The 22,805-nt window shown below is 45.3% G+C and overlaps 1 long non-coding RNA gene and 1 pseudogene across 1 annotated transcript; one reads left to right on the forward strand and one right to left on the reverse strand.

Moving 5' to 3' along the window:
• VN2R112P (vomeronasal 2 receptor 112 pseudogene) lies at nt 17-216 on the reverse strand (annotated as a pseudogene).
• Nucleotides 6,257-22,420, forward strand: LOC100614836 (uncharacterized). Its single transcript, XR_675835.5, has 3 exons — nt 6,257-6,470; nt 20,399-20,447; nt 22,001-22,420. It is a non-coding gene; the product is annotated as an uncharacterized LOC100614836 (long non-coding RNA).
• The last annotated feature ends 385 nt before the right edge of the window (nt 22,421-22,805 follow it).

Raw genomic sequence — 22,805 nt, forward strand, 5'->3', positions numbered from 1 at the left:
CAAACAGTAGAAACAACACCATCCACTTGACCCCAAATGTGACTTTCCACAGGATGCAAGCACAGTGTTGGAATGGCCAATGACAGTGACAATGAAAGTGCAGGGTGAGGGTGATGAACAGGACACACTGGAGAGCCTGACATTGGCCTAGACTATGGAGGTGTCTTGATGCTTCACAAAGAGCCCAAGGAGCAACCCAAAGAGACACTGGAGCACAGGCCCATAGGGTGTTCATATGCCAGGAAGGCCACTAATTTTAGAAGGCAGTGATGGTGCCTGTTTGAGTCCGGATGCTTTATAACTTCTGCTTTTCTGCATCTGCTTAGATAAAGAAATCTGCAGTTTTTGAGTTTCAGTATTTAGAAGTAAGTTATTTTAGCAATCTACACACTTGTGGTTTATTCTGAGCTAACTTCAGACACACAGCTACAGATAGGGAATATCACGAGTATTTCCAAGGCTAAAAGTCTTCATGAAGTCAGTGGGACCCTCTTATGGGAGGGTTTTAAGACCCACAATCAAAAAGGTGGGGAAACATTAGAGTGGAAGGAGGGCAGCAGGTCAGGGGCCTTCCCCAGAGGTCTAACACAACCAACATTATTACCCTGGATGAAAACCAATACATATCACAACACCACACACACTCTTCAATGTTTCACAGACGAAATGTATTCAAAGCTAAGCTTCCAGAATTCCACTTTACACAATAAGGTTTTAATATCACTCTGTGTTGATGTTAGGCAATTACTAAATCGCATTTTCTGGTTATCCATGGAAAATACCTTGATTTCTGGGATATGAAAATGCTCATTTTTAGATATGCTTGTTTTTGAACTTTTTTTAATAAAATAAGGTGAGAAAACAGGAAAAAAATTTTCAGATCAAGGAACTTAGGCGAATTAATAGGAGAAAAGTCATACAAATTTATTTAACATGTATATATGGGAGCCTTCAGAATGAAGACCCACCCAACAATAAGACAAAAAAGCTTACATACCATTCTGAGGCCAGGAAAAATGCAGACTTGGCATGGCCAAAAAAATTCCAGGTTTGGTGGGGAAGTCATTTTTAATGGCAAGACAGATTATGCTAAAGGAAAGGAAGAAGCTTGGCTAGCAAAGGAGACCTTGTTATGTAGATGAAGGCTCCCTCAGAGAGAATAGGTGGGAAATGCTGCTTTTCAGACTTTTATTTAGAATTTTAAGTAATAGAGTCAGGATTATGCTGTGTTGCCCAGGCTGTTCTCTAATTCTTTGTCTCAAGCAGTCCTCACAGCTCAGTCTCCCAAAGTGCTAGGATTCCAGGCATGAGCCACCATTTCCAGACAGGGTTTGTCCCCTTGTAAAGAATTATTCATTGCTGGGCACAGTGATTCACAGTGACGTCTGCCTGGTATCTGCCTGTAAAGGAAGCATGGCACCAGCATCTGCTCAGCTTCTGGTGAAGGCCTCAGGAAGCTTTCAATCATAGCGGAAGGTGAACGGGGAGCAGGCAGTCACATGGCAAAAGCAGGAGTGAGACAGACAGTGGTGTAGGAAGGTGCAGCTCACTAGAACTCACTGATTATCACAAAGACAGCAACAAGCCATGAGAGAAACAAGCCATAGATCCCCCTGACCCAAACAACTCCCATCAGGACTCACCTCCAACACTGGGGATTGCAGTTCCTCATGACATTGGGTGGGAACATACATTCAAACTATCACGTGACAATATTACTTCCCTCAGTTTATTAAAGAACAAGTGTTTCTAGCTCTTCAGTGCTGTTCAGTGATTTGGAATATGGACAGGGAAAACTTTGATAAATCAGGCATGGCTGCAGTGAGCCATGAACATAGAATCTAATAATTTTTAAACTAATTTTATAATAGCTGGGCATGGTGGCTCATGCCTGTGGTTCTAGCACTTTGAGAGGCCAAGGTGGGTGGATGACTTGAACCCAGGAGTCTGAGAACAGCCTGGGCAACATGGTGAAACCCTGTCTCTACAAACTTTTTAGCCAGGATGGTGACATGCACCTGTAATCCCAGCTACTTGAGAGGCTGCAGTAGGAGAATCACCTGAACCCAAGAGGTTGAGGCTGCAGTGAGCTGTGATCATGCCATTGCACTCCAGCCTGGGTGATAGAGTGAGACCCTCATCTCCAAAAAAAAAACCCATAATTTTAGAATCAGGACTATTTTTTATGGATCTGTATTTTAAGAAAAAAATGGAAAGACCAGATCATTGAAGATCAGTACAAAAATCTCAGGAATAATCTAAGGTAAGTTTCCCTCACAAGATAAAGCATTCTCTCTCTAGAAAATCTTATACTGCCTGAAAATGTTTTGGTTTTTTTGGAGACAAGAGTTTCACTCTTGTTGCCCAGACTGGAGTGCAATGGCTCAATCGCGGCTCATCGCAACCTCTGCCTCCCAGGTTCAAGTGATTCTCCTGCCTCAGCCTCCCAAGTAGCTGGGATTACAGGTGCCCACCACCACGTCTGGCCAATTTTGAATTTTTAGTAGAGATGGGGTTACTCCGTGTTGGTCAGGCTGGTCTCGAACTCCTGTCCTCAGGTGATCCGCCTGGCTTGGCCTCCCAAAGTGCTGCAATTACAGGCGTGAGCCATTGTGCCCGGCTGAAAATGTTTAAAATATGCAAATAAAAGAAATAAAACCAGCATCACATTTATTTACTCTTAGAAAATTTTCTCTAAAAACATAATATTTAAATGTGACATAGGCTAGGCACAGTGGCTCACACCTCTACTCCCAGCCCTTTGGGAGACCAAAGCCAGATGATTGCTTGAGGCTAGTTGTGAGACCAGCCAAGGCAACATGGTGATACATCACCTCATTAACAAAAAATGTTAGCTGCGCATGGTGGCACTTGCCTGTAGTTCCTGCTACTTGGGAGGCTGAGGCAGGAGGATGGCTTGAGCCCAGGAATTCCAAGCTACCATGAACCATGCTCAATTAGACTCCTGCCTTATCACAAGGACAGAGGGCTTTCTGTATCCTAAGGTTCTTGCCTTGGTATACTGGAAGAATTGTATCACACGTGGGCTTGGAGAATGAGTGCAAGTTTGTCTTTTTTTTTTTTTTGAGAAAGGGTCTCACTCTTGTCGCCTAGGCTGGAGTGCAGTGGCCTGATCTCGGCTCACTGCAACCTCCACCTCCCAGGTTCAAGTGATTCTCCTGCCTCAGCCTCCTGAGTAGCTGGGATTAGAGGCACCCGCCACCACGCCCAGCTAATTTTTGTACTTTTAGTAGAGATGGGGTTTTGTCATGTTGGCCAGGATGGTCTGCAACTCCTGGCCTCAGGTTATCCACCCATCTACGCCTCCCAAAATGCTGGGATTACAGACGTGAGCCACTGCGCCCGGCCGAAAATGCGAACTTTCTACTTTGGGTACTACCATTTTGGCGGGCATCAGATTCATGCCCGAGCTCTGTGGGCGCTGCTGCCTCTCTCCACCTCAGGCACCACATCCCAGGAGCCCCAATCCCACTGCCTGGCTTGTGCTTTAGAACAGCTGCTGCTGCAGGGCCCTCAGCTGCCACTACCAAGTTGCGATTTAGAAGTCTTTTAATGCATTTAAATATCTTAGAATTTGTCTTCCCCACTTTATACACACAATCATGAGGAGAGCAGGGACTCTATTGGTGTCTTATTCACACAGTGGGATTGAGGGTGTTTGTCTCATGAAACTGATCAATGAAGTGAGAAACAGCTGAATAACCTGCAGGGGGGCAGCAGAGCCTGAGGCCAGTGTGGAGCCTGCAAAGGAAGGGAAAGGGAGCTCCTTGGGGGCTTCCGGGGCTCCCCGCCTTCCCCTGCAGGTGGCCTCCAGCTGCCCAGAACAGCTGCAGAGAGTGTGGATTCTGAGAAGCTGCAGGGCCCTGGAAAGCAGGAGACCCACGTGCAGGTGCGCTTAGGGGGTTCCATCCTTTCTGAGGTTGCCCTTCTGGAGCCTGGGGCCATTTTCTGGGAAGTGTTTTGGTTTTGAAATGTATAGGGTCGCTGGGGTCAGAATGTAATTGTTACATATGAAGAAAATCTGTGAAGGTCAGCCTCAGTGAGACTTGTTGGGTTTGTCTTATAACAGGGTTTATGAAGTTGACAGTTTATTTAGGTCAGAGCTTAAATTATCACCAGGTGAGAGTTTCCTGCTGAGGAAAATGAAGATCTGGAAGGAGAGAGCATTTTCTACACTGTGAAGGGGCGCAGAGTTGGGGTGAGGGGAGCGAAGATGAGGACGCTTTGGCCTTGCCTCATCTGCATTTCTGGCTCCCTGGAGGACATCTGCTTCTCCCTCCTAGTGTGGTCATTCTTGGCCTGGTCTGGGTTCCCTTCCTGCTCTGAGGCAAAGGGGGTGGCTTTGTGGGGGCAATAGGCCCTTGGTGTCTGTCCTAAAGGTTTGCTGAAAACTCATTGACATGAGGCAGTTGGAGTAACTCTGAAAAGGCATACAAATTTATTTAGTGTATACACACAAGAGCCTTCAGAATGAAGACACCCCAGCAATAACACAGAAAAGCTTATATACCATCCTGAGGACAGCAAAGAATGCAGACTCATTATGGTCCAAAAATCACATGTTATGTTGGCAAATCGGATGTAGTGGCAAGACATCTTCTGAGAGAGGGAAAGAAAGGGGCTTGGCTAGCAAAGATGGACTGTTATATAAATGAAGCCTCTCACAGAGAGAAGAGAAATGCTTCTTTTCCAACTTTTTAACATTTTTCTTTTTATTTGGATACTTAAATAATGAAGGTGGGAGTCTCCCTGTGTTGACCAGGCCTTCAACTCCTTGCTTTAAGGCAGGGATGTCCAATCTTTTGCCTTCCCTGGGCCACACTGAAAGAAGAATTGTCTTGGGCCACACATAAAGCACACTAACACTAATGATAGCTGATGAGCTAAAAAAAAAAAAAAAGAAAAAGAAAAAAGAAAAGAAAAGAAAGAAAAAAATCGCAAAAAAACTCCTTTTTTTTTTTTTTTTTTTTTAGCCAGAGTCTCACTCTGTCACCCACACTGGAGTGTAGTGGCGTAATCTTGGCTCACTGCAACCTCCACCTCCGGGTTCAAGCGATTCTCCTGCCTCAGCCTCCTGAGTACCTGGGACTACAGACGCCTGCCACCACACCTGGCTAATTTTTATATTTTTAGTAGAGATGGGGTTTCATCATATTGGCCAGGCTGGTCTTGAACTCCTGACCTTGTGATCTGCCCGCCTCGGCCTCCCAAAGTGCTGGGATTACAGGCGTGAGCCACAGTGCACGGCAGAAAATCGCAAAAAAAATTTTTTAATATTTTAAGAAAGTTTACTAATTTGTGTTGGGCTGTATTCAAAGCCGTCCTTAGCCCCGCAGGCCATAGGTTGGACAAGCTTGCTTTAAGGGATCCTCCAGCCTCGGCCTCCGCAATTGCTGGGATTGGAGGCGTGAGTCACGGCTTCCTACCTGTGTTCAGGTTTTAAAGACGTCAGACCCCGAATCTCTACTAGTTCCAGTGAAGGGAAATAAGCAGGGAGGAGGCCATGGCTTTGTTAACGGAGATTCTCCGCAGATGCGCATTTTCCTCCCAAAGGCACCTTTGCAAGACCACACTGTTGGCCAAGCGGCCACGATTTCAAAATATGTCAAAGGAGTAACCGGGTGCGGTGGCTCACGCCTGTAATCCTAGCACTATGGGAGGCTGGGGCGGATCGCTTGAGCTCAAGAGTTCGAGACCAGCCTGGCTGAAACCCCGTCTCTACTAAAAATACAAAAATTAACAGGGGTAGTGGAGCACGCCTGTAGTCCCAGCTACTAGGGAGGCTGAGACAGTAAAATCGCTTAAACCCAGGAGGTGGAGATTGCCGTGAGCCAGGATAGCGCCACTGCACTCCAGCCTGGGTGACAAAGTGAGACCCAGTGTCAAAAAAAAAAAAGTCAAATATATTTTGGGGTAAAAAAATTTAATTTCCTTCACCTCCATTGGACTCTTGAGTCTGGAATTCCCTACACACATTTGTGACCCTGTGCAGGACGAAGGACCCCATTGAGTGAAAAAGACAACAGTGTCCCTTGTAGCAGTTAGGAGCAAGTTTGGCTCAAATGCCAGTATCCGAAGAGCAGGGAGCTGAAAGTGAGCCCATTTAGGGAACCTGCAGCTGGAATAGCAGCGACCGGCTCTGCAGCGACCTGTTACCCAGGGCTTCTGCTGTCACTCAGGGCTGAGGGGGCGGGGTAGGATGCCCTATCCAATCGGGGTGCTGGGGCGGGGCCCTGCCAACTGTTTATCCGCCGGAAGGAGGGCGCCGCATTGCCGGTCTTCTCATTGCGGGGCTGCTAGAGGCAACCTGAAGTCAGGATTCTTTCTTTCCTGCTGTGAGAGGGACGTCCCTCCTCCGTAGCTTTTGTCTCTCTATTGCCTGCGCCGTGTCCTGGACTGCTCACGGGAGTTCTGCAGGAGACGCCGGAATATCTGGAAGCTGAAAAATGGTGAGTGTGCGGAGCCGGAAACCCCGAGGTGGGTTTGGGGGTTAGGGGACGGTCTGGTCAGAACCGCGGAATCGGCTGTGGCGGAACGCGGGCCTCCATGTTGCGACTCGGGGGTCTGAGGCCCGAGTTCCCCTGGCGCAGCTCAGCCCTGGGTCCCCTTGGCCTCAGGGTGGGTCTGGGCGGCAGTCGGGACCCCAGGCGTCCTGCCGTCCCTGCGCGGCGACTGGGACCCCTGCCCCGGAGCTCTCTCTGGGGAGCTCTGCGCCCGCAGCCGCGCGTCTCCCCAAATTGTGCGGAAGTCATGGAGGGAATCCCGCCTCGTGTGTGGGGTTCCCAGTCACACGTTTCTTCTGTTAAAAATTAAACTGAGACACTGTTAACAAGTAAAGAGTATTTTGGGTAAACAGCCAATCATGAAGGAGAAACACCGGGTCATGACTTGTTTGTTAACGGAAAAAAAAAACCAAACAGTAAAATAACTTAAAGAAGTTTTATTTTGACCTGGCGTGGTGGCTCACACCTGTAATCCTAGCACTTTGGCTGGCCGAGGTGGGTGGGTCACCTAAGGTCAGGAGTTTGAGACCAGCCTGGCCAACAAACCCTGTGTAGGGTCCAGCCCTACTGGGCCTGTGGGTTTTTCTCCTCGTGTACGGAGACAAGAGATCGTAGAAATAAAGACACAAGACAAAGAGAAGAAAAGACAGCTAGGCCGGGGGGACCACTACCACCTAGGTGTGGAGACCGGTAGTGGTCCGGAATGCCTGGCTGTGCTGTTATTTATTGGATACAAGACAAGGGGGGAGGGTAAGGAGTGTGAGTCATCTCCAATGATAGGTAAGGTCACGCGAGTCACGTGTCCACCAGATAGGGGGCCCTTCCCTATTTGGTAGCTAAGGCGGGGAGAGAGGACAGCTTATGTCGTTATTTCTTCTATGCATTTCAAAGACTTTAGTACTTTCACTATTTCTGCTGCTGCTATCTAGAAGGCAGAGCCAGGTGTACAGGGTGGAATATGAAAGCGGACCAGGAGCGTGACCGCTGAAGCACAGCATCACAGGGAGATGGTCAGGCCTCCGGATGGCTGCGGGTGGGCCTGGCTGATGTCAGGCCTTCCCCAAGAGGTGGTGGAGCCGAGTCTTCTCTAACTCCTCCGGGGAAAGGGAGACTCTCTTTCCCAGTCTGCTAAGTAACGGGTGCCTTCCCAGGCGCTGGCGTTACCGCTAGACCAGGGAGCCCTCTAGTGGCCCCGTCCAGGCGTAACAGAGGGCTCACACTCTTATCTTCTGGTCACTTCTTACCGTGTCCCTTCAGCTCCTGTCTCTGTATGGCCTTGTTTTTCCTAGGTTATAATTGTGGAAGAAATATAATTATAATATTGGAATAAAGAGCAATGCTACAAACTAATGATAATGATATTCATATATTATCATATCTATAATCTATTTATAGTATAACTATTCTTATTCTATATATTTTCTTTATTATACTGGAAACAGCTTGTGCCTTCGGTCTCTTGCCTTGGCACCTGGGTGGCTTGCCGCCGACATCTCCCCCGTTTTTATTGACTAGGATCGTCATCGCCATCATTGCTTGTCGCTGACTTCGGACTTGTCCTCGGACTCCTTGGAGACATCTGCAGACTAGAAGTAGACAACATAAACATACCAATATTAATAATGCCAGTGACAACAATGATCCTCCGAGGGGTTTGATCCATTTAAAGGGATTAAGATCAGACAATCTTTTAGTTATTCCCTCAAAAATGTCTGAGCCAGGACAGTAGTTAAATGAGCCTGTGAGGCCTCAAAAATTTGTTCTTTAAGTTTTGAAATATCTAAGGTTAAATTATCATCCTATTCTAAATGATGAGGTTATTGAACAATTATGAAAATGTTGCCTAGATGCTTGGGATGAGAGTCAAGATGATGGCAAAGTATGTCCATCTTTTATGCCCGTCAGACAGGGACAACATGAACCCTATGCAGACTTCATTGCCCATCTTCAAGACGCAGCAGAAAAAGCTATCCCTGATAGCCATGGCCAATGACTTGTTGTAGAACTTATGGCTTATGATCAAGCAAATCCAGATTTCTTCTCCTTATCACTGTTTAGGAATGCAGCTAGGAGCTAGAAGACAAGAATTAAGCCCCACGATGGTCACTTCTCATCGTGTCCCTTCAGCTCCTATCTCTGTATGGCCTGGTTTTTCCCAGGTTATAATTGTAGAACAAAGATTATTATAATATTGGAGTAAAGAGCAATGCTACAAACTAATGATTAATGATATTCGTATATAATCATATCTATAATCTATTTCTAGTATATTCTTATTCTATATATTTTCTTTATTATACTGCAACAGCTTGTGCCCTCGGTCTCTTGCCTTGGCACCTGGGTGGCTTGCTGCCCACAACCCTGTGTCTAAAAATACAAAAATTAGCTGCGCATGGTGGTGGGTACCAGTAATCCCAGCTACTCCGGAGGCTGAGGCAGGAGGATCACTTGAACCCGGGAGATGAAGGTTACAGTGTTATGAAAGACCTTGGCCGAGGGAAACAACCCCAGGAAGCCTCGAGTAAGTGGTCCCGAGGCAGCTCATGACAGTTTGGTTTTATTCATTTCAGGGAGACAGGAATTGCAGGGAAAATCATGACTTAGTGCTTGGAAGGTGTGAGTTCCTTTGGCCGAAAGGCGGGACTTGTGGTAATGGGTTAGAAGGCACAGGTGGTTGAGGGATTCTGTGGGTGGCAGTTGGTTGAGAGTGTGAAGTTTTGGTCTAAAATTTAGAGGTGGATAAAAAGGAACAAACTAATGGCATTTGCAGCAACCTGGATGGAATTGGAGACTATTCTAAGTGAAGTAGCTCGTTAAAATGGAAAACCAAGCATCACTTATGTTCTTACTCATAAGTGGGAGCTAAGCTATGAGGATGCAAAGGCCTAAGAATGATACAATGGACTGTGGGGACTGGGGAGGGTGGGAAAGGGTGGGAAGGTGGGTGTGAGGGATAAAAGACTACAAATTGGGCCGGGCATGGTGGCTCACGCCTGTAATCCCAGCACTTTGGGAGGCTGAGGCGGGCAGATCACCTGAGGTCAGGAGTTCGAGACCTGCCTGGCCAATATTGGGCAGCCCCGTCTCTACTAAAAATACAAATGTTAGCTGGGCGTTGTGGCACATGCCTGTAGTCCCAGTTACTCGGGAGGCTAAGACAGGAGAATTGCATGAACCCAGGAGGCACAGGTTGCAGTGAGTCGAGATCCTGCCACTGCACTCCAGCCTGGGCAACAGAGCGAGACTCCATCTCAAAAACCAACAAACAAAAAACCCAAAAACCGAAAGACTACAAATTGGGTTCAGTGTATACTGCTCCAGCGATGGGTGCACCAAAATTTCACAAATCACCACTAAAGAACTTACTCATGTAACCATATACCACCTGTTCCCCATAAACCTATGGAAATATATATATATGTATTTAAATTTTTAGAGGCGGTAGGAAGGAATGCTGTAGGAAGAGGGGCTGTTATTTGTCACGATTCCATCCCTGCCCACAAAACAGGCCTGTGTCACCAGATTTTATGAATTCTGAGACATGAATTACCCTTTTCCTTAAGTCCCTTTAGATGGTGTTTGTAATTTCGTGTCTTACTGCCACAGAATCTGTTTTGTGAGTCTGACGATGTCTAATGAACATGAATGTAGATCAGTTGCTGTGTATATATTCTAAAAGAGAGACAGTATAAGGAGGCTACTCTGATCATCCCCGTCACAGCGGGGAACTCCATTTTGAGAGTTTTTATTGGTGATCTTGGCCAAGAGCAGGTCAGTTCACTTAGTTGTTGGTCGGGGAGCTGCTTAATTTTGTTAACAGCTTATAGGTTGGAGGACAGGCTTTTATAATGTGAAAGGAAAATAAAACCTCAGGACCCCAATTTTTATACCAAAAGGAAAATATTAAGCTAAAAGCTGAGACAAGCAAGAAGTTGCCTTTCTTTTTGTTGCTAAGTGAATAGCTACAGATAAAAAGTTATATATCTCGGGCCGGGCACAGTGGCTTACGCCTGTAATCTCAGAACTCTGGGAGGCTGAGGCAGGCGGATCACTAGATCAGGAGTTCAAGACCAGCCTGACCAAAATGGAGAAACCCTGTCTCTACTAAAAATACAAAACTTAGCCAGGCATGGTGGCCTGTGCCTGTAATCTCAGCTAATCAGGAAGCTGAGGCAGGAGAATCACTTGAACCTGGGAGGCGGAAGTTGCAGTGAGCCAAGATCGAGTCACTGCACTCCAGCCTGGGTGACAGGGCGAGACTGCATCTAAAAAAAAAAAAAAGTTATATATCTCCACAGGAAACTGTGTATCTCATGTAAAGTGTTGATTTACTGGGTGAGACACAAATACCTAACTGACTATTCTCTTGCCTGCTTCTTTCCTGTTGCAATATGTGGATTACATACTAACCCTCCCTCTTACCTATCCAGCACACTTTTCCCCTTTATATATTGAAGTCCTCAAAATTGTCCTTGGAGAAAGTCACAGACTGTTTCTGTGATTCCGTGTTGATTTCTTCTGGGTCTGTTCTTAACCTTGGGAAAATAAACTTCTAAGCTGATCCAGAAACATCTCCAATATTTTTGGTTTACAATATGTTGCATGAGGAGCCAAACCATATTAAATACTAGATTGGTTACAGTGATGCAGTCGCCTTCTTTGGACTTGTCAACTTGAAGTAATTGAAAAGATCAGATTCCAGTTTTGAAGCATTTATTCAAGTAGTAAGCTGAGAATGGCCTATTTGGGAAAACACAGACTCCAGAGAAATGTCTCAGTGCTCTGAAGTCAGATGTTAAATTCTTCCCTATATAGGCAAAAGGCAAAGAAATTGAACAGGATTACATTTTCTATAGAAGGCTGATGTATGAGGTACAACAATTTAATTTGTTACAGTTTGCTTTTTTTCTCCTAGGCCTTTATTTTCTTGACAGCTGATTTACATTTCCTTCCCAATTTAAAAGAATGAGTTTGGCCAGGTACAGTGGCTCATGCCTGTAATCCTAGCACTTTGGGAGGCCATGGTGGGTGGATTGCCTTAGCTCAGGAGTTTGAGACCAGCCTGGGCAACACGATGAAGCCCCATCTCTACTAAAATACAAAATTAGCTGGCTGTGGCGATGTGCACCTGTAATCCCAGTTACTTGGGATGTTGTGGGAAATAAAGGACTAGAGAGACTGATACAAGGAACGGGAGAATTGTTTATTTAAGGTACGCACCGGCTCAGTGGATTCACATCTAAAAAGCTGAGCACTGAACAAAGACTGAGCGAGGTTTTTATAAGCAAACTTACAGAAGCAAAACAAAAGTAATCATACAGTGATAGGTCACGTAATCTATAGCATAGCATAACTTGTGGCCTTGCATAGCTGGTGGCCTTGTAGCTGCATTTAAAGAAAAACAAGAACTGACTAAATACAGACTTCTTTCCTTTTTTTTTTTTTCCTTCACCTTCGTTCTGGAGGGGGGATGTCTGGAACCTATTCTTTTGGCTTTGACTTCTCAAACAGCATTATAACTCTTTGAAGTGAGCTTGCTAGGCAGAGGAAAACTTGTTCTGTTCTTTTTAACCTTTGCCTTGCCTGTTACTTTTCTTGGAGTGAATGAATGTATATTTATTTTTTAAATTTCTGCCTTAGGGAGGCTGAGGTAGGAGAATTGCTTGAACCCAGGAGGTGGAGGTTGCAGTGAGCCGAAATCATGTCATTGCACTTCAGCCTGGGTGACAGAGCAAGAGTTGGTCTCAAAAAAAAAGAGTGAGTTGAACATTCCAGCTTAAGACAGTGTGATAGCCATGAAGTCTTTGTGTGAGAAAGGGTAAGATGAAAGTTCATCTACAATGGAGATCAAGAGTGAAGAGGGAAGGGGTCTTCCCTGGCTCCCTTCAACATTTACATGTCAACATTGACATAATTTTATGAAACAATATAGGTAAGAATGAAGACAAAAAGGCAAATCCACAGTCTGGGAAAGGAAAGTTCCAGCTGCCTGTCATGTGACTCAATGCCACCTTTATCACATTGCTTTAAGGCTCAAGATAATTTAGAGATGGAACAGCTCAAATTTTTTGCTTTAGTTTCACAGACTGTACAGGTAGAAAATGTTCTGGTTATATAATCAGGTTAATTGGGGGATTTTGGTTGTTTAAGCCTAAATTTCATTTCCCTATAAATTATTATTTTATCAGAATTGTATTTGAGTTGTATTTCAGGGTCCTTAGGTAGGTCCTAGGGCACTACACACAGTTCAGTCTTACTGTTTCTCATTTATTTATTTATTTATTTATTTATTTATTTATTTATTTATTGAGACAGGGTCTTGCTCACTGCAACATCTGCCTCCTGGGCTCTGGGCGCAAGCAGTCCTCCCACCTCAGCCTCCTGAGTAGCCAGGACTGCAGGCATGCACCATCACACCTGACTTAATTGTTGTATTTTTTGTAGATGCCAGGTTGTCCAGTCTAGTCTCAAAATCCTGAGGTCAAGTGATCCACCAGCCTCTGTGTCTCACCCAAAGTGCTGGGATTACAGGCGTGAGCCACAGTGCATCACCTCATTTAATTTTTTTTTTTTTTTTTTTTTTTTTTTTTGAGACCAAGTCTTGCTGTGTCACCCAGGCTGGAGTGCAGTGGTGTGATCTCGGCTCACTGCAACCTCCGCCTCCCGAGTTCAAGCGATTCTTCGGCCTCAGCCTCTCTAGTAGCTGGGATTACAGGCACACACCACCACGCCCCGCTAGTTTTTGTATTTTTAGTAGAGACTGGGTTTCACCATGTTGGCCAGGCTGGTCAAGAACTCCTGACCTCAAGTGATCCACCCACCTCGGCCTCCCAAAGTGCTGGGATTACAGGCGTGAGACACCGTGCCCGGCCTATTTAAATTTTTTAGCACTCCCCTTGGGGACTGGTTTCCCCCACATTTTCCAAATAGATTGGATGCAGTGTCTCCTATTCTCCACCCTGTATCCGAGGCTAACTCTTCAAGGGCTTGCAGTAAAAATCCTAAATGTTCAGTTTCTCTCCCACGTTTCCAACATCAACTCCATTCTCCAGTTCACAATATTATCAACTATTTCTTCTTTATAGTACAACATTGTATTTATTCATCCTGTTTAAAACAGACGCAGTGTATTTTAATTGTTTATTATTTTATCACAGAGCAATAGATGATTCTTTTTAAAGTATTTGTTTGCTATTTCTGAAAATTTCACTTGAGAAGAAGGCAGAGAAAAATCACCACACATCTCAGTGAACAAAACCTTTGTGCCTCTCCTTTTATTTTTCCTAGGCACAGACATCAGGATGTCTTTGGGTTGAGGTTCCTTTTTGGAAACTTTACAGAATGATCTGTCTTCCGTTCCCCCTCCAATTTTTCCTGGTCCTGGGTTTCAGAACTGCCTAGGCTGAGCCAAGATACCCACCACTGCCATGTCTCTTGGAGAGCCTAGTGCATATCAGCCCCTGAGTCATGCCTCCAAGAGGACAGCCTGAAGTAGAGGAGTGGGGCCTCCCAAGGGAGCAGCTGAATGCCTTGTGGTGGGAGGAGACTCCTGGTATACTCTTCATCTAGATAACCAATCCCCTTGGGGTGCTCAGCTTTTCTCCCTCAACCCCAGTTTCCATTATTTGGAGATACATGGCTGGTCAGCCAATTGGATTTTGCTCCTGAGAGGAAAGAGAAATGATTCCTGTCCTCTGGATTGTCTCAGAAATGTAAAGAAAGAAAACTTTTTTTTTTTTTTTGCCTTTCCCACGCATTCTGAGGGAGAAAACTCAAAACGTGTGGGAGAAAACAAAACAAACAGAAAAAGTTGGTGCAAAAGTAATTGTGCTTTTTGCATTGTTGAAATTTGCTGTTTGATATTGGAATACATTCTTTTTTTTTTTTTTTTTGAGACAGAGTCTCGCTCTGTCGCCCAGGCTGGAGTGCAGTAGTGCAATCTTGGCTGACTGCAAGCTCCGCCTCTTGGGTTCACACCATTCTCCTGCCTCAGCCTCCCGAGTAGCTGGGACTACAGGCGCCCAACACCACGCCTGGCTAATTTTTTTGTATTTTTAGTAGAGATGGGGTTTCACTGTGTTAGCCAGGATGGTCTTGATCTCCTGACCTTGTGATCTGCCACATCGGCCTCCCAAAGTGCTGGGATTACAGGCGTGAGCCACTGCACCTAGCCTTCTTTTTTTTTTTTTTTTTTTTTTTTTTTTGAGACAGAGTCTTGCTCTGTTGCCCAGGGGCATGATCTCTGCTCACTGCAACCTCTGCCTCCCAGGTTCAAGTGATTATCATGCTTCAGCCTCCTGAGTAGCTGGGATTACAGGCTTGCACCATCATTGCCAGCTAATTTCTGTATTTTTAATAGATTTGGGGTTTCACCTTGTTGGCCAGGCTGGTCTCCAACACCTGACCTCAAGTGATTCTCCCACCTTGGCCTCCCAAAGTGCTGGGATTACAAGTGTGAGCCACTACACCTGGCGCCAAAAATCTTAATGATCTTGGACTTAGGAAAAAGATTCTATGACATGACACCAGGAGCCCTAGGATCAAAGAACAAGTATGTCATTTAGACTACATCAGAATTTAAAACTTTTGTGCATCTGGCCAGGAATGGTGACTTACACCTGTAATCCCAGCACTTTGGGATGCGTAGGTGGGTGGATCATGAGGTCAGGAGTTCAAGACCAGCCTGGCCAACATGGTGAAACACCGTCTCTACTACAAATAGAAAAATTAGCTGAGCGTGGTGTCACGCACCTGTAATCCCAGCTACTCAGGAGACTGAGGCAGGAGAATCGCTTGAACCCAGGAGGTGGAGGTTGTAGTGAGCCAAGATCACGCCACTGCACTCCAGCCTCGGCAATGGAGCAAGACTCCGTCTAAAAACAAAAACAAAAAACTTTTGTGCTTCAAAAAACACCATCAAGAAATTGAAGCCTGTGTGGCCATGCCACCCTAAATGCATCTGTTTGGCATAGCTAAGCGGGATTGGGCTTGGTTAGTAAATGGATGGAGAATGCCTGGGAATACTGGGTGCTATGTGCTTTAAAAAAAAGAAGAAAAAGAAAAGAAGAAGAAGAGGGTGGGGAATTTGACAAGAGAATTCCCCAAATGAGAGAAAACCTTCCATATTGAAAATCTGGTCATTCCCCTTCATGACATAGGGTAGAGGCTGTATTGGTAGCCAGCACTCTGAGGCATCGTGGCCCATTACTGCAGGAAATGAACTCTACCCCGCAGTTCTCTCTGGCAGTGGTGTGCCCACAGTCCCCTAGTCTCTCCCAGTTTATGGGGTGACAACAAAGTGGTCATCCAGAGAGAAATCTGACCTTGTGTTTGGATTTGTGAGTACAGACACTCTTCAGGACACTCTCCTTCCTCCCCAAAGAAAGGCAGCTTTTTATCACCAACCATTCCAGTCATAGGAAGCAGGGTCTGAAGTCTAAGTCCTTATTCCATGCAAAGGGAGATTGCACTGAAAACTTGTTAAAAATGTCAAGGAAGGCTTCATTCAACACAATTGCAATATGTGTCAGGAGAACTGTAATATGGGAAAGAGATTGAACTCAATCTTGAATGCATCAACAAGAGAATTATAGCTAAAGAGCAGGGTGAGGGAGAGGATGGAATTTGGTTAGGTGTCAAGAGTTGGGAGACTGATTAATTATCATAGATGGGGGAAATGGAACTTGATTAGATATCAAGTTTGAGGGCATTCTAAGCTCTAAGTCTGGTCAAGAAGAGAGTTCTGAGGAGCCTGACTCAACTTTGGTCAAGGAAGGAGTCCTTGAGATTCCCCCAGCCTAGTTCTTGCTAGGGCTGATGATAAATCCTTAAATTTCTGGTTTCCTCCCCACGTTCCAGAACACCCATTTCTTCTCTCTAGTGGACATTATCAACTATGTGTCCCCAATGATACATTTGAAACTGCTGCAATATTGTTTATTTTTTGACAGAGCAATAAGTGGCTCTGTGTAAGTTTGAGACAGTCTCTCTCTGTCGCCCAGGCTGGAGTGCAGTGGCGCAATCTTGGCTCACTGTAACCTCCACCTCCTGGGTTCAAGCTGGTATCCTGCCTCAGCCTCCTGAGTAGCTGGATTACCTATGTATGCCACCACACTGGGCTAATTTTTTGTATTTTTAGTAGAGACAGGGTTTCACCATGCTGGCCAGGCTGGTCTTGAACTCATGACTTCAAGTGATCCACCCGCCTCAGCCTCCCAAAGTGCTGGAATTTACAGGTGTGAGCCACCGCACCTGACCTCTGTGTAAATTTTTAAATTTTGTTTATAAATATTTTTCATGAGCGGAAAACACTCAATAACCACTCAACTACATCGTGTAAATCCTTGTGCCTAATGACTCCTGATGTCGACCATCTTTAGCATGCTTACTAGCCATTTGTATGTATCTTGCAGAAGTGTTATTCAGATACTTTCCCATCTTTTAAGGAATCAATTTTTTTTTTTTTTTTTTTTTTTGGTGAGACAGAGATTTACTCTTGTTGCCCAGGCTGGAGTGCAGTGGCGCGATCTCGGCCCACCGCATCCTCCGCCTCACAGGTTCAAGCGATTCTCCTGCCTCAGCCTCCTGAGTAGCTGGGATTACAGGCATGTGTCACCACGTCTGGCTAATTTTGTATTTTTAGTAGAGACGGGGTTTCACCGTGTTGCCCAGGCTGATCTCGAACTCCTAACCTCAGGTAATCCACCCGCCTCTGCCTCCCAAAGTGCTGGGATTACAGGCATGAGCCACTGCGCCCGGCCAGGAATTAGTTTTTTACTTGGTACAATAATTCATTATAGTTAAGTATTGTAAGAAATCTTAAAATGTACCAGCTGAAGGAATTTTACATGTACAGTTAAGATAGTTTGACAAATCTACTTCTCTAAGATGAATAATACTGTATTTTTATTTTTGTGACTGGCTTTTTGCAATTAGTATACCATTGCTTATACCATGGAACAGGATGTTATTTTCTAAGGCTAAATAATATTCCATTGTATGTATATGCTTACCACATTTTGGTTATCCGTTCAGCCATCAATGGACATTGATGGATTGATCCACCTCTTGGCTATTGTGAATCATGGTTTTCAAATATCTCTTCAAGATCCAATTTTCAATTTATTTGAATTGAATAAAAATAGACCTGGAAGGCCGGGCGCGGTGGCTCACGCCTGTAATCTCAGCACTTTGGGAGGCCGAGGTGGGCAGATCATGAGATCAGGAGATCGAGACCATCCTGGCTAACATGGTGAAACCCTGTCTCTACTAAAAATACAAAAAATTAGACAGGGGTGGTGGCGGGTGCCTGTAGTCCCAGCCACTCAGGAGGCTGAGGCAGGAGAATCGCTTGAACCCGGGAGGCGGAGCTTGCAGTGAGCCACAGTGAGCCAAGATCGCACCATTGCACTCCAGCCTGGGCGACAGAACAAGACTCCGTCTCAAAAAAAAAGACCTGGAAATGGGTTGCTGGAGGATAACATTTTTTAAATTAGCTTTTGAGTACCACCATACTGTTTTCCATAGAGGTTGAACCATTTTACAATCCTTTGGACAGAACACATGAGTTCCAGTTTTTCAACATTCTTTCCAAAACTTTATATTTGGGGTGTTTGAATTTTTTTCTTTGTAGTTGAGTGTGGGAGTTGATTATATTTTCTGAATATTAAGACCTTGCCAGATGCATGACTTGCTTATATTTGCTCCAATGTCATGGTGATACCGACGTGTTGGGAAGGGAAGAGCGTGGTCCCTTTAAATAATACGGAAGTGGGTAAGGGAAGTGCTGGGTAGAGGAGGGTGTGATCCCTGGCTAGGGCTCCACCCCCACAGACCTAGGTGAGGACAGTTATTTCCTGCCCAAATGTTGCATTTCCCAAGACCACCCTGGCCCACCATGCCCCATTCTGGGCCTATAAAAACCCCAGACCCTAGTGGGCAGACACACAAGCAGCTGGTTGTCAAGAGGAGCACGCCAGCAGAAGAGCACACTGACAGGCACTGGCAAGCCAGCAGGCCATCAGCTGGCAGATGAGGCAGTCCATCAACTGGCGGGGCTGGCGGGACAAGGCAGAGTTTGGCTGAGCCAGGGCCATTGAGCAGCCCAGCTCCCAGGAAGACCATCTTGCTTCTGGCTCCCCTATCACTTCCACTCAATAAAACTATTCACTCATTCTCCAAGCCCACGTGTGATCTGATTCTTCCGGTACACTAAGGCAAGAACCCGGGATACAGAAAGCCCTCTGTCCTTGTGACAAGGTAGAGGGTCTCACTGAGCTCATTAACACAAGCTGCCTATAGGCAAACTAAAAGACCACCTGTAACACACGCCCACTGGGGCTTCAGGAGCTGTAAACATTCACCCCTTGACACTGCTGTGGGGCTCCACTGCTGTGGGGTCGGAGCCCCACAGCCTGCCCATCTGTATGCTCCCCTAGAGGTTTGAGCAACGGGGCACTGTAGAAGCAAGTCACACCCCCATTGCACACCTGCTAGGGGAACGAGGGAAACTTTCCCTTTTCGGTAGGGTGCCTTTTCCCTCTGTTTGTAGTGTCCTCTCATGGGCAAAAGTTTTAAATTTTGATAAACATTTGCTTTTTGTTAAGACTGAGCTCCCTGGAGGTTTTACCTCTGAACCTTGTCCCCATTCAGCCTTCAGCAGTTCATCAATTACAATTTAAGTTTTTCTACCACAATACTGTTTCTCACAAAGGTTTCTGCTCTTCAGTTTTTGATTTAGTTAGTTATGACTCATCAATTAGGTTGGTTGAGTCCCTTGCAAAAATCGAGTTGTGGTTTTTTTGTTTTTTCTTTCTGCTAATTGAATCAGAACAAAATCTCCCTTTCAGGTATCCTCAATGGTTAAACTTTGTGAACAGGCATTTTCAAGGAAACACACTCTCAGGACTGCTAATGTTAACATTTTTCTGCATATGAATTCAGAGGACTTTGTTATGACAGGCGCTGTAGACACACTACAGACAGACATTAGGGACAGCCCAGGCAGCGTGCTTTTCTTTCTGGATTCACTGAAAAGACATTTCCTGTTCTGCTGTTGGTATTGCTTAGTTCAGTTTTAGCATCAGAATCGCTTTATGGAAGAAAGTGGGTTTACACCAAGTGATAACCAAGTCATGGAATAAATGTCTGGAGTCCACAGCATCATGGGAACTTCTTAGGAATAGAGTCTAGGCCCCCAGTGCTGTCAGTCTCACCCATCCTCCTTTACATGTGTGAGATGTTTTAGGACTCAGTGGTCTTTGAGGATGTAGATGTGAGCTTCACCCGGGAGGAGTGGGCTTTGCTGGATCCTTCCCAGAAGAATCTCTACAGAGATGTGATGCAGGAAACCTTCGGGAACCTGTCCTCTATAGGTGAGGGTGACAATATTACTTCCTTCCTTCAGCGAATTAGAAAACATGTTTTTTTGAGATGAAGTCTTGCTCTGTCGCCCAGGCTGGAGTGCAGTGGCGCGATCTCGGCTCACTGAAAGCTCCGCCTCCTGAGTTCATGCCATTCTCCTGCCTTAGCCTCCCGAGTAGCTGGGACTACAGGCGCCCGCCACCGTGCCTGGCTAATTTTTGTATTTTTAGTAGAGACAGGGTTTCATTGTGTTAGCCAGGATGGTCTCGATCTCCTGACCTCCTGATCCGCCCCCCTCGGCCTCCCAAAGTGCTGGGATTACAGGCGTGAGCCATCGCACCCGGCCGAGAACGTGTTTTTAGCTCATTAATGCTGTTCCACAATTTGGAATATGGACAGGGAATATGTCAGTGAATAAATGAGGCACGGATGCAGTGTACCATGAACATAGAATATTATTTTTATTATAGCTTTATACTAATTAAGACTATTTTCCTGGTTCTGTATTTTAGGAAATAAATGGAAAGACCAGAATATTGAAGATCACTACAGAAATCTAAGGTAATTTACACTTACAAAATGAAGCAATGTCTTTCTAGAAAATCTTAGAATGTGAGACTATGTTTAAAAAAAAAAAAAAGGCTGGGCACGGTGGCTCACAGCGCATTTTGGGAGGCTGAGGCAGGCGGATCACAAGGTCAGGAGATCGAGACCATCCTAACACGGTGAAACCCCGTCTCTACTAAAAATTAGCAGGGCATGGTGGCACGTGCCTGTAGTCTCAGCTACTCGGGAGGCTGAGGCAGGAGAATTGCCTGAACCTGGGAGGCAGAGGTTGCAGTGAGCCGAGATCTCGCCATCGCACTCCAGCCTGGGCGACAGAGCGAGACTCTGTCTCACAAAAAAAATAAGAAAAGCAAATGAAGGAAATAAGCCCAGCATCAAATTTATTTATTATAATAATAATTATTTTTTCTTTCTGAGACAGAGTTTCACTGTTGCCCAGGCTGGAGTGCAGTGGCATGATCTCGGCTCACTGCAACCTCTGCTTCCCAGATTAAAGCAATTCTTGTGCCTCAGCCTCCTGAGCGGCTGGGATTACAGGAGTGCGCTACCACCCCTGGCTAATTTTTGTATTTTTAGTAGAGACAGGGTTTCATCACCTTGGCCAGGCTGGTCTTAAACTCCTGGCCTGAAGTGATCTGCCTACCTCGGCCTCCCAAAGTGCTGGGATTACAGGCATTAGCTGCCGCACCTGGCCACTTTTTCTTTTTCTTTTTTTTTTTTGAGATGGAGTCTTGCTCTGTCGCTCAGGCTGGAGTGCGATGGCGCAATCTCGATCTCCTGACCTCGTTGATCTGCCTGCCTTGGCCTCCCAAAGTGCCGGATTACAGGCGTGAGCCATCGCGCCTGGCTGCCACATTTATTTATTCTTAAAACATTTTATCTAAAATCCTATATTTCAGTGTGACATAAACTGGGCACAGTGGGTCACACCTGTAATCCAACTATTTGGAGGTAGAGGTGGAAGGATTGCTAGAGGCCTGGAGTTTGAGAACAGCCTGGGCAAAACAGCAAGACTTCATAACAACAAAGAACTAGCTAGACACTGTGGCATGTACCTGTAGTTCTAGCTGCTCAGGAGGCTGAGTCAGAATCACTTCAGCCCAGGAGTTTGAGGCTGCTGTAAACCACAATGATGCCACTACACTCCAGCCTGGGCAACAGGATGACCCCCATTCAAGAAAAATGATAGAGGTTTAGTATTTGTAAAGTACTCTATGGGAAAATAGTATTAAGAATTTCCAGGCCAGGCACAGTGGCTCATGCATGTAATCCCAGCACTTTGGGAGGCCAAGGTGAGTGGATCACGAGGTCAGGAGTTCGAGACCACCCTGGCCAGTATGGTGAAATCCCGTCTCTACTAAAAATGTAAAAATTAGCCAGGCATGGTGGTACTCAGCTGTAGTCCCAGCTACTTGGGAGGCTGAGGCACAGCCTCAGTCTTGAACCCGGGAGGCGGAGGTTGCAGTGAGCCGTGCGTGCCACTGCACTCCAGCCTGGTCAACAGAGCGAGACTTTGTATTTAAAAAAAAAAAAAATTTTCTATATAGGGTCAGGCGTGGTGGCTCACACCTGTAATCCCAGCACTTTGGGAAGCAGAGGCAGTTGGATCACTTGAACCTGGGAGGCGTTCTGGAGGTCAGGAGTTTGAGACCAGCTTGGCCAACATGGTGAAACCCTGTCTCTGCTAAAAATACAAAAATTAGCCGGGCATCATGGCACATGCCTGTAATCCCAGCTACTCTGGAGGCTGCAGCAGGAGAATCGCTTGAACCTGGGAGGCGGAGGTTGCAGTGAGCCGAGATCACGCCACTGCTTCTTGCTTTAAAAGAAGAGTAAAGACAAGAGTGTTGGACCAGTATTGCAGTTCTGTAGTATCATTTCTTATAAAAAACAAAACAACAATAATTTATCAAAATTGGCATATAAAGACTGACAACATTCTAATAAAGGCACAAATTTCTTTTTAATACTTGTTTCAGGCTCTTTAATCTCTTTATAAGTTAACCTGTTTTCTTCAAACTTCTGCATTAGTTCTTTAAAATCACAACACTTAGCAAGCTGACTTTTTTAATGTGCTCAATACAAATACTTGTGAACTTTTAATATGTTGAGTGCTTTCATTGTGATAACTGAATCTCCATTTGATATTTTCATTTGTATAACTCATTTGCAGTCTGAAAATTTTTAGTGCCAGTCCCTGAATATATCATTGAAAGTTAATTTTCTTTGCATTTTAAAATATCTGGATTATGAAGAAAAAGTGATGAAAATAAATTAAAACTGAATTACCTTAAAAAAAAAAAAAAAAAAAAGACCAAGCGTGGTGGCTCACGCTTGTAATCCCAGCACTTT

The sequence above is a fragment of the Pan troglodytes genome, chromosome 20, assembly GCF_028858775.2.
Source record: "Pan troglodytes isolate AG18354 chromosome 20, NHGRI_mPanTro3-v2.0_pri, whole genome shotgun sequence".
Taxonomy (NCBI): Eukaryota; Metazoa; Chordata; class Mammalia; order Primates; family Hominidae; genus Pan; species Pan troglodytes.